This window comes from Symphalangus syndactylus, chromosome 18 (assembly GCF_028878055.3).
Source record: "Symphalangus syndactylus isolate Jambi chromosome 18, NHGRI_mSymSyn1-v2.1_pri, whole genome shotgun sequence".
Taxonomy (NCBI): Eukaryota; Metazoa; Chordata; class Mammalia; order Primates; family Hylobatidae; genus Symphalangus; species Symphalangus syndactylus.
Genome location: NC_072440.2, coordinates 95,152,789 through 95,168,225, shown reverse-complemented (window position 1 = coordinate 95,168,225; position 15,437 = coordinate 95,152,789). Strand labels below are relative to the sequence as shown.

The 15,437-nt window shown below is 38.8% G+C and overlaps 1 long non-coding RNA gene across 1 annotated transcript in view; it reads right to left on the bottom strand.

Annotated features, from left to right (window-relative positions):
• Positions 1-14,666, bottom strand: part of LOC134733473 (uncharacterized) — a 334,015-nt gene extending 319,349 nt beyond the window's left edge. The window contains exon 1 of the long non-coding RNA XR_010116957.1: positions 14,167-14,666. This is a non-coding gene — a long non-coding RNA (uncharacterized lncRNA). The remainder of the gene's footprint in view (positions 1-14,166) is intronic.
• Between the last annotated feature and the right edge of the window lie 771 nt (positions 14,667-15,437).

The following is a 15,437-nucleotide window of genomic DNA, read 5'->3' as shown; positions in this document are numbered from 1 at the left end:
AAAGTGATAAAGCAAAAGAGTACATACTGAATGATTCCATTTATATGAAGTTCAAGAAGAGGCAAAACTACTTTAAGCAGAGGGAAGATGAAGAAATAATGTGCCCAGTAAAAGGAATTTTGGAGCATTAGGTTTGCCATGTAACTATAACCTCATATGTCAGTGTTTTGCACATGTTACTCCCTGCCTGGAATGTTGCTCCCTCTCTTGTAGGTACCTGTCCATCCTTTAGGACTTAGCTCTGTGAAGACAGTCATAAACCTTCCCTTACCCTCTACAGAGTATCTCAGGTAAATGGTTACCAGAAACTAGTAACAATTTTTCTCTGGAGAAAGAGACTCGATGTCTGAACAAAATGGGTAGTAGAGAAGCTTATTGTCACTGGATACTCTCTGATTGCATAGTTTTCCTATCTAAAATAGAATTTTTTTTTTTTTTTTTTTTTTGAGACAGAGTCTCGCTCTGTCGCCCAGGCTGGAGTGCAGTGGCACAATCTCAGCTCACTGCAAGCTCCGCCTCCCGGATTCATGCCATTCTCCTGCCTCAGCCTCCCCAGTAGCTGGGACTACAGGCACCCAGCACCATGCCCAGCTTTTTGTATTTTTAGTAGAGACGGGGTTTCGCCATGTTAGCCAGGATGGTCTCGATCTCCTGACCTCGTGATCCACCCGCCTCAGCCTCCCAAAGTGCTGGGATTACAGGCGTGAGCCACCGCGCCCGGGCTAAAATAGAATTTAAGGAAAAAAAAAAAGAAAAGAAATAGTGGCAGAAGTTAAGTGCCAATTCTACTAGTTCACCAAAAGTTAGGAATAAAGGAGCCAATGCTTTCTAAGCCCCAGGAAGCTTCCTTCCTCTTGCCTACCTCAACCAGAAGGGTAGTTCTGCTTTCTCAAGAAGGCATTTAGTGAAGCTAAGTTAAGCTGGGGGACAGCAAGTAAAGACGGAGTTCTTTTTTAAAAACTCAACTTTTTACTAGTCATAGTAAGGATCTAATTTAAAGTCCTTATATGAGAGCAGAGCTGATAAAATATAAAATCCACAAAGAAGAGAATTCACTCACTACCCAGGTTAAAATAATTCACTCACTACCCAGGTTAAAATAATAGTCAGTCAGATTTCCCTAGCTTAATCTCTTTTCCTCACACTCTGGTCCCTCACGCCTACATTGTGTGATAAGACATCCCTCCATGGAGATATGGAGAATTGCTATAAAATGACATCCTTTTCTCCTTGAAATCAAAGGATCTGACTTAGAGGAGCATGGGATATTTTTCTGAACTGGGATCCACAATTTATTATGGGTAGCATGAATTTAATGTTACCATAAACTGAAAACCACAGCTAAGATATTATCTTCTAGAATCCCTGAAATCCTCCATTTTAGTCTTAGATTGCTCTGAGAACAAAATACACATTTTTCTCATTCAAACTTGAGATAGATATTTATTTCAAATCTACTAGTGCAGGATATAAAAACCATGCTTCCACCCAGTTTCATTAAATTCATGTTCTTATAAATTATAAACAGGAGGAAAATGCAACAAAAGGATGAGTGTCACATCTCACATTAAAAGGTTGTGGTTTCAGCCATACCTCTGTCATTTTGTAGCATATATTGACCAAGTCACTATATCACTTTAAATCTTAATTTCCTCATAAGATTGGGTTAACAACATTGAAGAATAGGATCTCCATCTTCACGTAGGAGCCATTACCACATAGAATCCTTTCACTGAGGGACATGGACATACGATGCTGTCTTCGCCTCCAGAAGTCTACAGAAAGCACAGATTGCATTGCCATCTTTATTAAACTGGGGCAAAGAAATTATAATACCACGTGACACATAAAGAAAATGCCATGGGCTATACCCTCACTATTGGTGGTTGTCTCCGCAACTGATGTGCTCCTGGGTTCCCACCACAAAAGCTCTATCAACAGCTCACTATGCTCCAAGTGGAAACTTTGTAAACAAGATGATGTATGAAATCACCATTGCCTAGTGGAAACAGATACCTATGCAAGCTTGTGATAATACCTGTCTTGGAAGATACAAATGCAACCTACAGTTTTAATAGAGGGCCTGACTTTCTAGAGAGATTATGTTTCAGAACCAGTATTCATGCATTTCAGTTGCCATGGACACAGGCAGCTGTGTGGGTATGAAGTCAGTTTTTAAGGTAAGCAAAGGAGACCCATGATTAAAGCAGATCTCAGCTTGTCTAATGAGCAGTAACAGATCCTAAATCGGATATTCCAACTGCTTAAGGGAACTGTCAATGTAATTTATTTGCTTTTGATAATATTCCTTAAGTCACATTTATTGCAGGAATTAATGGAAAGTTCATTTTATATGTCTTCTTTGTATAATAATTTCCACAATCAAGCTAATCAACTATTTATTTCTTTCATTATTTATTCTTCAATAAATAGTGGTATTTATTGAGGGTCTGAGTGTGACAGGCATTAGACCAACAGACAGGGATGCAAAAAATGAATAAAACATGGTTTCTTCTCTTCTTCCCTCAAGGATCTCACTCTTCAGTGGAGAAGGAAAATATTAATTATAGTAAGTTTTAAAATAGAGAAGTTTTATAGATGACAAAAAACACCATTCCTGGGAGGAGAGGAGAGTAACACAGAAGGCTACGCAGAGTGGAGTGACAGTGAAGTTGAATCCTAAAGGATAAGTGGGCTTGGCTCCAATATATTGGAAGATGAAGAGCATTCCCAAGAAAGGGAGGAGTTGTCGAAAGCACAGTCATGCAAGAGCATGAACATGAGTAAACTCAAGGGATATTTCTAATTCAGACAAAAAAAAATTCTAATATCCCTCAAGCACTAGCCAGTAATGCCTCCAGTGTCTGGCAATCTTAGTCACAGGAACATGGCCACAGATCTGCAAACAGCTCCGCAGCAGGGGGCAAACTATGATAAAGTCCATGATATTTTTGGGGAACAGTGACACCATATTCAGAGCAAAAGACTTAGTAATGCTTCATGTGATATCAAGTTTAATCCTTTAACAAGCAAAGTTTGTAATAGTCTTTTGAGGACCCACACAAGAAGAAATATTAGCTGGAAATGAGGAAAATAACCAGAAACATACAGAAGTCTAGTAGTTACCTTAATAGCTCCTCACACTCAAAAACTGCACATCCAGCTACCAGAGCACTCACATGTGACATGAGAGTATAATAGTTACTTATAATGATTCCTCTAGGCAAGGAAACTAGTCAAGATTCCTAGTTTCTATTAGTTCTTAGTTTCCTACTGTTTGTTAAAGTAAGGTAATGTTTAATGACTCTAGACAGTTTCTCACCAAAACCACTTAAATATCAACAAGTCTTGCTTATTCAAGGTGTTAGTTATATATTAGTTTTACAGTTCTGTTCACGGAATTATCTATTCCTGAAAGGCTTGACTGAAAAAATAAGGTATTAGTACATTTTCACTTATCTGATAAATGAAGCAAATGTCTTTCTTATGATTTTTGCAATTGATTAACAAGATCAAGTTAATCAGAAGACAGTTTATATAGTTGAAATACATATTTTATTCAGACATAAAGGAGTAGAAACATTATTCCAACAGGCTACAAATTGAAAATCAAATGACGATATTAAGTAGAATTACAAAAGAGATGAAACTCCTCCAAAACACAGATACTTTTCCAAGGAAGACATAAAAATGGCCAACAGACATAGGAAAAGGCACTCAACATCACTAGTCATCAGAGAAATGAAAATCAAAACCACAGTCAGATATCACCTCACACTTGTGCGGATGGTCAGGATCAAAACGTCAAAAGATCATGAACGCTGCTGAAAGTGTAAAGGAAAAGGGAACCCTTGTACACTGTCAGTAGGAATGTAAATTGGTACAGCCATTGTGGTAAACAGTTTGAAATTTCCTCAAAAAAATTTAAAAGTAGAACTGCTATATGACCCAGCAAACAACTTCTGGGTATATATCCAAAAGAAATAAAATCAATATCTCCAAGAAATATATGCAGTCCCATGTTAATTGCAACATTATTCACAATAACAAAAACATGATAACAAACAAAACATCCATCTGCAGATGAGCAGATGAAGAAATCATACCATGTATACATAATGGAATATTATTCAGCCTTTTTTTAAAAAAGGAAATTCTGTTGTGACAACATGGATGAAACTGGAGGAGGTTATACTAAGTGAAATAAGCCAGGCACAGAAAGACAAATATTTTATGATATCATTTATATGTGGAATCTTCAAAGATCAAACTTGGAGAAACACAGTACAATGGTGATTGGCAGGGAATGGAGGAAGTGATGGAAATGGACTGCATCCATAACCTTCAGCTGTAAGATGAATAAATCGTAAAGATCTAAAGTACAGCATGGCAACTACAGTTAATGGTAATGTATTGTTTACTTGAAATTTGCTAAGAGAGTAGGTCTTAAGTATTCTCACCACACACACACACACACACACACACAATAGTAACTATGTGAAATAATGATATGTTAATTAGCTTGATTGTAGAACCATTGCACAAGGAATATTTATATCAAAACACCATACTGTACATGTTAAATATATATACTTCTATTTGTCTATCATACCTGAATAAAGCTGGAGAAAAAAACAGAAAAATAAAAGTGAAATACTGTTAAGGACAGGAGGCTGAAGGACAAGCTAATGGAAGGTTTTGATTGTCCTTACACATTTCTGCAGATACAGAAAAGCACAAACACATGCAATATTAATCACACATACAACAAATCCATCACAGCTAGATGGTTTATCCCCAAAGAAAAACAGAACTGCATCTCAGCCCTACTTCCTGTTAAATTTTAACACATCTGAGAGATTGCCTTACTCTGAATCCCTGTTTAATCTTTAGAAATTGATTTGTCTATCAGAACCCAACTTACCTTTGAAATTTAAATCAAGCAACTCTGTATAAATGTATAAGCTTTATTCCATAAATCTATTTTCCCTAACAAGAATTTTTAGACGGCCTATTGCTGTTTGTGTTCTCCCAGTTTTATAGGGTTTTTGTGATATTAGAAATCACATATGTTAAGTGCTAGCACATGTAAGTGGTAACTAAGTAATGATTAGTGTTGTTATTTTAAGAGTTTAAAGCTCCAGGAAATAATTTCCATCTTAAATTTTGTTTCTACAGTAGGAGATCATTAGGAAACGTTTTGATTTAAAAATAGGTACAGGCCGGGCGCGGTGGCTCACGCTTGTAATCCCAGCACTTTGGGAGGCCGAGGCGGGCGGATCACGAGGTCAGGAGATCGAGACCACGGTGAAACCCCGTCTCTACTAAAAAATACAAAAAATTAGCCGGGCGCGGTGGCGGGCGCCTGTAGTCCCAGCTACTCGGGAGGCTGAGGCAGGAGAATGGCGTGAACCCGGGAGGCGGAGCTTGCAGTGAGCCGAGATTGCGCCACTGCACTCCAGCCCGGGCGACAGAGCGAGACTCTGTCTCAAAAAAAAAAAAAAAAATAGGTACATGGCTATTCTTCAGTTAAAAACCTAACTCATTCCTTAAGTTAGAAATAATGCCTTCAAAGATTTTTGGTTTCTGCAATGACAAGACTTCTGCTCATAAGAAGATTTACTTTAATATTGAATCTTCCAGGGCTCTCACTTGCACAGGCCCCTTAAGGCTTGAAGGAGGCAAACAATGAATTCTATCAGTTACATGATTTCACATAATTTGCAGAATAAACACGTTTTAGCAGCAGTGAACACCACTGACTTTCCACTTAACTTTATTGCTGTCACACTTCTTCTCAGGTATTGAGTAGGAAATTAAATTTGCAACACGTTTAGCTTGGTTTTAAAGAAATTTAGTGGTGTGGTTTGCAATCACTTCCATAAACAGATGAGTGATAGTTGGCCATTTCTGTACAGAAATGGCTTCCAGGGATGCTACTACCACCAGTTGTGCCAGTTGACCCCGTGTCTTGACAAGAAGGTATAGGGTAGTGTTTGTGTGCTGATAGGACTCTGTCTGTAGCACCAGATACTGAAATTAAGTGGGTAATGGAGCAGGGGCAAGGTTTGACATGTACAGAGCTGGAAGCTAGTTTACAGAAAATTCTCCCAAATCTTATAACTTATGAATGAAAGATATATGACAGAGCTTTTTCGAAATTTGAAAATGAACCCCCAAATTTAGATACCATTACTAGAATTATTTCTGATCGATAATTTTGAAAATTTAATTAACTATGATTGAGAAAAAGACTGAGCAACATTTTTATTCTCTCTATAGATATTATAAAATATTATATGAAAAGATAATCAAATAGTACTTATCCAAATGAAGAAAGAAAAATAGAAGTCAGGCAGCTAATTAATAATAAATAGTTCTCAACTTTAAAAATTTATGTATTATAATTTGTTTTTTATTCTAAATTAATATTTATGTTTACATCTCATTTTGCATTTTTTCTTAAGCAGATCCCCAAAATAGATAAGTTTCAAGCCTTATAAAATCTGTATCAGTCAGTCTTCTCCCCACCTGCATTCTGATCCACAATTGTCTATATATACAGGGGTTTGGGTGGTCCAGGCGACATTTAATCATCCGCCTGACATTCAGCATTGAATCAGCAGAGAAGAGGCACCAGGAATAAATTGGAGACAAAAGGTGATTCGTATTAATGAATGCCCAATGCCCACTAACTCCCCAATTATGCTTTTTAGTTTCCAAGAAATAAGCCTATGGGGCAAGCTCTCCAACTGTGGAAGAGGCCCAGTAGTTCCCATGAGTTTAACTTGGGTCAAGAGAAAACCTTGAAACTAAGCCAGGCTCAAGGAAGCAGAAGAACTGGGTGCAGCAACTGAGATCTGAGGCCAGCCTGGGCTTCCCATTTCCCCTTCATGAGAGGCACCATAATGTGATTTATCCACCAGTCACAATCAGAGACAATGGAAAATATTGGGCCTCTTTCACCACTGAAGACCATGCCCCAAGGGTTTATTTCCTGGAAACTGAAAATCCATCTGTCCAATCCACTGGGGCATATGGAGTTCAAAAATGTCAATAAATAATAGGGAATACAACATCTACATTGCCTTCCCAGTGAAATCATTCTAGGGTGGGATGGAGATGAAGAGGACAAAGACACATGTTTCTTCAAATATCCTTCTCCATGGACAGTCCCTCCTATAAAATAAATGAGCAAAGGATAATAAAGACTTCTCAGTGGAAAGGGTCTTAAGTCTAAATTAGATAGAAGACCTAAATTCTTCAAACTGATAGCAAAACACAGTAAAAGCAGATGTGTTTATATTAGCTTTATTGCAGAACATACCTATTAACGTTTTTAGGGTCTTTCTTAAATCTTAGACCAAACGTACAAATTCTTCTGCTTTATGACAATGTTCCCGGAGCCAACACAGTTAAAAGCAATCATTCTCTAATAAATATATAACCTAGGACTACTACTAAGATTTAGCTTGCTTCGAGGAATTGTACTATTCCAGGAATTTGATTTGTGTAAGTACATTTTTGCAATATGGAAAGCAGCAAAGCTGGATTATTTGAAGCTATTGTCAATGAGAAATAACCTGCAACTCCCAGTTAAGAGGACTACAAGAGGTTAGCGTAGGTCAAGAGAGAACTTTGAAATTAACCTGCCTCAGGGAAGCAGAAGAACTGGGTATAGATCAAGAAGGGGGGCCTATTTAGGGATGTAAGCTACCTTAGCGATGTGAGTGAAAGAATAAAGCAGGTATTTTAACCACAATTATGCTGCTAACTAGCCATTTGATCCTTAGCAAGTAAACTGTATTCTCTCTGGACCTCCATAGGTTCATCCACATCAAAACAAAACAACAAAAAGAAAATAGAACTCATCCAGCTGTTAAAATTTGTAGTGTGGCAAAGGATTGAATTCTTCATGCAGTGTTTCCCAAGAACATTTTTCTCAATTCCAGTCCATGAAATGAGAGAATCTCTGAAAAATAGCTTCCCATGGTCAAACAATTTTAGAAAATGCTGCATACTTTTTCCCACATTGGTATATTCAGTACATTAGCATAATGCTGGCTCTAAGATGTACTGCAGTAAAGTAATATTTTTATCTTGTTTAGGATACTGCTTGCAAAATGTATTTAACTGTGAAAACCTTTTAGCATAACATCTAAAACATGTAATTTGGGAATGTTCCTCTAAGGCAACATTTGAAAGTTTCAAGCAAGTTCTTTAGAAGAGACCTATAGCACAGTACCCACAGTTAGATAGCACAGTCAGAACCCTGCTGTGAGCTGTCTTCTTGTGATACGCTGGATCTGTTATTTGGAACTATCCAGAAGACAGACACATCAGAATCTTTTAAGATAGAACATCCTATCTGGGGATAGGGGTGTGGATGGGAGTAAACAGCTTGTTGATCTTTAATAAAATATTTATCAATGGAGAGAAAAATATTTAATAACAGAAAATCACATAGGGTTGGAAATTTATTGACTATAAATATAAGCTTCTTTTCTCACCATGGTAAGATCTGATCTAAGGAAAGGTGATACAACAAAGGCAAAGAAGGTCACAAATTTCAACCATGAACTATGAGAGATACAATGAGAGTACACATTTATGGTCTTTGTTATTAAAGGACTTAGATTCTAGTTAGGGAAAATATTGCAAATATATATGATTATAAAACAAGATATTGTTGGTGGATTTAAAGTATGGCAGATACAGTTGGAGCTGCAGATATTAGCAGGATGAATAGACCCCTATGTGTGATCAGGGAAGACTACCTAAGGAAAATGGGTGGTGTAAGTCTTCTAAGAATGAATAAACTGAGGATGGAAGGATGGATGGATGGATGGATGGACACATGGATGGATATAAGAGCAAAAACCAGTAATGAAAATGAAAAGAGCTTAGATAAAAAAGAAATCATGTATCAGAATATATGGAGTAGGAACACTACCAATGATATCTGATAAAGAGAAATTTGAAACAAGATCTGTCAGGCTTCAAACATAACCAGTCAAAAAGGCAAAGAAAGCAAGCAGTACCTATCCTTGACGCCCAAATGTTGATGGTAAAGGGGTCCAGTTATTTCAGTTCATTAAACAGCTATAGTCCAAGCCCTTGGATATCAGGTAATTATTGAGGATACAACAAACAACACATTCTCTGAGCCACCAGAACTCAGGAGCAGGAGGAACAGACATATACACAGGGAATTCTAATAAAAAGATAGTGATTCAATCTTTAATATGTCAAATCCAAAATTCATAGAGTACAAAGGAGATAATTTAGTTTGATTGTGATATTCTGTAAATATTATATAAATGAGGTGACATTTAAGGCAAATCTTTAGGAATAAATAAAACTAAATGAGGCAGAAAATGAAGAGAGAATTTCAGGAAGCCCAAACCGATAATCAAAGGAATGAAAATGTGAGAGTGAATGGGATCGTCAAAGAATCATAAATAGCAAATGTGGCTGCATGAGATGCAAATGGCAGTGGATAAGACTGAAAACGTACTTTGAGAAAAACTGTAAAGGCCTTCAAGTGCCATATTAACAAATGGTTTATGCAGAAGAACATTATGATTAAGTCGGTTTTAGAAGAAAACTTTTCAAATCATGCCCTCTGAGCTTTACAGATACCACTCAAAAATCAACTCAGAGGAGACAAGAACAGAGGAAAATAAGAGAGCCCTTGGCTTCAATTCCAATTCCAGATCCCCAAGTCAGTTTGAATAGTTCTGTTTTGTGTCTCTCTTCACATTAGGCTCCCACTGGGATTTGGTTTAGACCCACAGTTCAAGAAATGTTTACTACCCAAAGATTTGAAATTAATCTGGTTGTCAAATAGAAGACATGATAAAGACAAGGATACTTCAGGGAGATATTGAAATAATCTAGCTAACATATGATGAGCACTTAATTAGATAAACTGGCACTAGTAGAAAATGGAAAAATTCCAAAATATTTCAGAGTTATAGGCAGGCACTGGTTGTGTATTAATTATGAAAATGAGAGGAAGGATACACATGTAATGATGACTCCAAAGTTTAAGCTCAGGGGCCTAGAAAGACGATGGTATCATTTACTGAGATAAGGATCATAAGTTCAAAAAAACGGAAGCAGCAGGACCTGTTCAATTTTGTATAAGCTGATTTTAGGTCCACAGCTTACAACTGGATAAAAATATATAATTAGGTATCTAAGGATATAAATATGAGCTAGAGATATATATTTTGATGTTCAACTGCAGAAAAGTAAGTATAACCCACCAAAGTAACCCACCAAAAGAAAAATTAACAATAAAAGAAACATTGAGTTAACATTATCTAGGCATTTAATTTCTGCAGTAACTACACTAAGAGCTTTACATGCATTATTTTATTTAAATTGCATATAAATCCTATGAGTAAAGAATATCATTATTGAGGAGCAGCATAATGTAGCAATTAACACTGGGGGCTGAACTACCTATATTCAAATCCTGTCTCAGCTGTTTAATATCCATGTCATTTGGGGCGAATTATTTAACTTCTCTGTGTTTCAGTGTTCTGATAATAACCCCCTAAAGCTGTGATAAGAAGTAACTTAACGCATATAAAGTGTTTATAACAGTACCTGGCACATCATAAGTGTTCACTAAAATGTAAGCAATTATTTTTCACCTCATCTTACAGATCATGGATGCTAAGTCATAGAGATATTATGTAACTACTAAAGGACACACCACTTAATAAATGGCCAGTGTAGCCTACTCCTAAGCTCGTACTCAAGTTTTACACTAGTCTGATTCATGTGGATAAGAGAAAAAGTCAAGGTTGTAACCTTGCAAATACCTACTTAATCGATGTGTAGAAACCAGAGCCCATGTCACTAAGCTATTGGAGGAAAGAAGAACGGGATGGTCAATAATTTCAAAAGTTTTGCAGAGTTTAAAAAGGGAACATAATAAAAAGAGGCTGCTAGATTCATCAATCAGAAAATTCTGGTGGATATTTAAGAGATGATTGAGCAGATCCGTCGAGGCAAACACCAAGCAGAAACATTTAAGAAATGTTTGCACACAAGGGAATTAAGAGCAGTCAATGTAGGTGTGAAATGGAGAAAGCATGTCAATTTAACGGTACAACTTAAGGGAAAATTTAAGGCAGGTTTTCATAGAATGGAGAATCTTAACCATTTTTGTATGTGGAGACAGCAACCAGTGAGAGGTGAAAGGGTGAAGTTCCTAGGAAGGGGCTGATCAATGCATCATAACCAAGGAAGATGTAGGAATCTATGGGAAGGAGACCACAGTGATACATTTTAGCATTAGAAGAAAAAAAAAAGACTCAAGTGACATTGAGTAAAGAGAAAATGGAAGACATTTTTAAATGTGAAGTGTGAGAGAAGTGAGTGGAATTTATCCCTTAGAGGCTTCACTTTGTTTGTGTAAAGAAAACAGTGTGTTTGTAATCACCAAGAAAGGGGTTGCGTAAGGACCTTGGGGAAGAATAAAATTTTCACCACAGGATAAGAGATAGATTGTGGAACAATTGGGAAGGCCCTGCTGAGCTCAGAGCAAAACAACTGATTAAGCAGCTTGTACAAGGAAGTGGAAGAGATAATGAATCTCCTATGCACAGAATAAGTTAAAGGGAAACAAAAGTTATATAAGCAACCCACACAAATGGAAATAATGCTTTTCATTAATACACATTTTGTAGAAAAAAAGAGAGAATGTTAAAATCTATTCGAATAAGGCATAATACACGAATGCATGTAATTTGATGTGGGATACTTGTTATGGAACTGCTTGTAAAGGTGCATATATCACAGTATCATTTTCAGACGTTTCCCTCACATGGCATATATGTGGGAACTTGTTGAAATAAGATCCAAATTCTGACACTGACAATGACTTGTTAATGGTCTAACCTGGTAAAATGTGTTTCCTCTTTTTTAGCTTCAATATCACTGCCAATAAAATGAGGCTAAAGTAGAAGCTCTTTAAAAATTATTGCAGTTTTAAGATTGGATGAGTCTATATCACAATAATGACATAGCTGCCTTTCCTCTCTACCTCCCATGCCTACAGAGATCTGCTTTTCTAACGGGATCTAGCTCTTAAGCTGACGTTAAAGGGATATATTAGTTAGAACTCGCAGGATACAGGCATGCTTCACTGAACCATGAGCAGGTGTGCAGCTAGGGCTCCAAACAGAGCTGCTTCATTCTTATCTCTCTCTGCAGCTTTCTCTGCTATTTATTCCGCATGGAGGAAGATGAATGCACCATAGTTCCAGAGATTTAAGAGATTATATCAGATGATGCACTAGAATCTTTGAGTCCCTATTTCCAATTGGTTTAGATGAATTTTAGTAGTGTCTCCTAATTCTACATAGGAACTATATATACTCTGGATATAGAAGTAGTTTCTATATACCCTCTAGACAAAGGGGCAGTTTTATTATATATATGGCTATTGATAAACTTCTGGAGGCATATATTATGGATCAGGAAGAGTAGTTCCAAGCTATGAAAGAAAGTATACGTTTCTATTATAAGGGTTTAGATCAAATGATGGTAATGTAAACAGTATCAAGGAGTAGACAAGTCAGGATTTATTTTTATTTATTTATTTATTTTTAGTTTTTACTCTTGTGTCTCCTCAAAAATCATCTGATTTTGTGTCAAGATCAGCAAATTGCTTTGTCATAAAAGATGACACCCTACACCAGGCGTGGTGGCTCACACCTGTAATCAGAGCACTTTGGGAGTCCCAGGCAGGTGGATCACCTGAGGTCAGGAGTTCGAGACCAGCCTGACCAACATGGTAAAACCCCGTTTCTATTAAAACTACAATAATTAGCCGGGCATGGTGGCAGGAGCCTGTAATCCCAGCTACTTGGGAGTCTGAGGCAGGAGAATCGCTTGAACCCCACAGGAGGATGTTGCAGTGAGCTGAGATTGCACCATTGCACTCCAGCCTGGGTGACAGAGTGAGACTCGGTCTCAAAAAAAATAAATAAATAAAAAGATGATGCCCTAGACAGTTATACGCACTGTCTCTTTACTGTTCTCCTCGAAGGAGACCCATATCCCTATTACCCCTATTGAATATGGGAACACACACTTTCAATCATCCATGGTTTTTATTTCTTCCATTTTTCCCCTCAAGGCAGGTAAAATAGGCATGTGAGTGGGGTCAGGGGCAAACATATTGTAGGCACCCCATAAATATTTGTTGGAAAAAAGTGGCTGCCTGAATCTAGGCTTCTTAGCATACACTTTGAGATTTGATTCAAGAGGCAGCATGAGACTCCTTTTCTGCAGTTGGAATCAATTATCAACATAATGTGACATGGTGCCCAGGTTACATGGCTTAAACTGCAGCACCAGTGCTTTGTCTAGAATTCTGACAGGGGCTCTCAGTGCAAACCTACCTTATTGATATAGATACTTGATAATAAAGGTTGAGGCTAATTTTATCATAAGATTTCATGTGTATGTCTTCCACCAGCCTTGCTACCCTGCCCACAGAAAAATAAATCAATGCATAGGTCTAATGATTTCAGTTGTATTAGAAAATATTGTTCACAATGGAGTTAGTGAGTAATTTCACTTGTTAAACATACCTCCCTACCTAAAGTGGATGTCCAGGCACAAATAAATGCATTTGTAAACATGTTTTCCTCAAAGTTTAATTATTCATATATTCATTAAATAAATGTGTTCTTCCTTCAATTTGAAACTGCAGTCACAAATTTCATTTACTCTGAGAAGTAAATGAATTGGTCTCAGAAAAAAGATCCCTTATCAACACAAATAAAAAATGTTCATTCATAGAACTGCTGGTTTTCAAAATGATGTAATATGCGTAAAATTAAAAATAACCAAAACAAAAATGGAAAAGAGAGATATTGAAAGAGCATGTCCATTTTACAGTAAAACCACGATAATCAAGAAAAGAAATAACTGATTTCTACAAAATGAATACTGTTTCTATTATAATTCCCTTATTGATGACACCTGGAGAAATTATCCAGAAGATTGATTACAGGTTGTACGATCATGCTCTTAATTACTAACATAAAATCTTCAAAACAAGTCATAGTCTAAACGCATCATAAAAGCACATTATTAAAAGTCTCCAATACAATTTCAATAAAGTAAAAATTTACTCACTAAGACACTGAGAGATGACAGCGTGCTGGCAGTCCTCAAAGCCCTCGCTCGCTCTCCGGGCCTCCTCTACCTGGGTGGGCTCCCACTTTGGCGGCACTTAAGGAGCCCTTCAGCCCGCCGCTGCACTGTAGGAGCCCCTTTCTGGGCTGGCCAAGGCCGGAGCCGGCTCCCTCAGCTTGCGGGGAGGTGTGGAGGGAGAGGCGCGGCCGGGAACAAGGGCTGCGCGCGGTTCTTGTGGGCAAGCGCGAGTTCCGGGTGGGCGTGGGCTCGGCGGACCCCGCACTCGTAGTGGCCGGCCAGCCCCACCGGCCCCGGGCAATGAGGGGCTTAGCACCTGGGCCAGCAGCTGCTGTGCTCAATTTCTCGCCGTGCCTTAGCTGCCCTCCTGCGGGGCTGGGCTCGGGACCTGCAGCCTGCCATGCCTGAGCCTCCCCCGCCCTCCGTGGGCTCCTGTGCAGCCGAGTCTCCCCGAAGAGCGCCGCCCCCTGCTCCAGGGCGCCCAGTCCCATTGACCACCCAACCGCTGAGGAGTGCGCGCGCACTGCGCGGGACTGGCAGGCAGCTCCACCTGCAGCCCCGGTGCGGGATCTACTGAGTGAAGCCAGCTGGGCTCCCGAGTTTGGTGGAGACGTGGAGAACCTTTATGTCTAGCTAAAGGATTGTAAATACACCACTCGGCACTCTGTATCTAGCTCAAGGTTTGTAAACACACCAGTCAGCACCCTGTGTCTAGCTCAGGGTTTGTGAATGCACCAGTCATCACTCTGTATCTAGCTACTCTGGTGGGGCCTTGGAGAACCTTTGTGTCCACACTCTGTATCTAGTTAATCTAGTGGGGACGTGGAGAACCTTTGTGTCTAGCTCAGGGATTGTAAACGCACCAAACAGACCGCTGGGCTCTACCAATCAGCAGGATGTCCGTGGGGCCAGATAAGAGAACAAAAGCAGGCTTCCCGAGTCAGCAGTGGCAACCCGCTCGGGTCCCCTTCCACACCGTGGAAGCTCTGTTCTTTCTCTCTTTGCAATAAATCCTGCTGCTGCTCACTCTTTGGGTCCACACTGCCTTTATGAGCTGTAACACCGCGAAGGTCTGCAGCTTCACTCCTGAAGCCAGAGAGACCAGGAACCCACCGGGAGGAATGAACAACTCCAGACGCGCCACCTTAAGAGCTGTAACACTCACCGCGAGGGTCCGCAGCTTCATTCTTGAAGTCAGTGAGACCAAGAACCCACCAATTCTGGACACAACACTTTTACATAAATGTAGATTC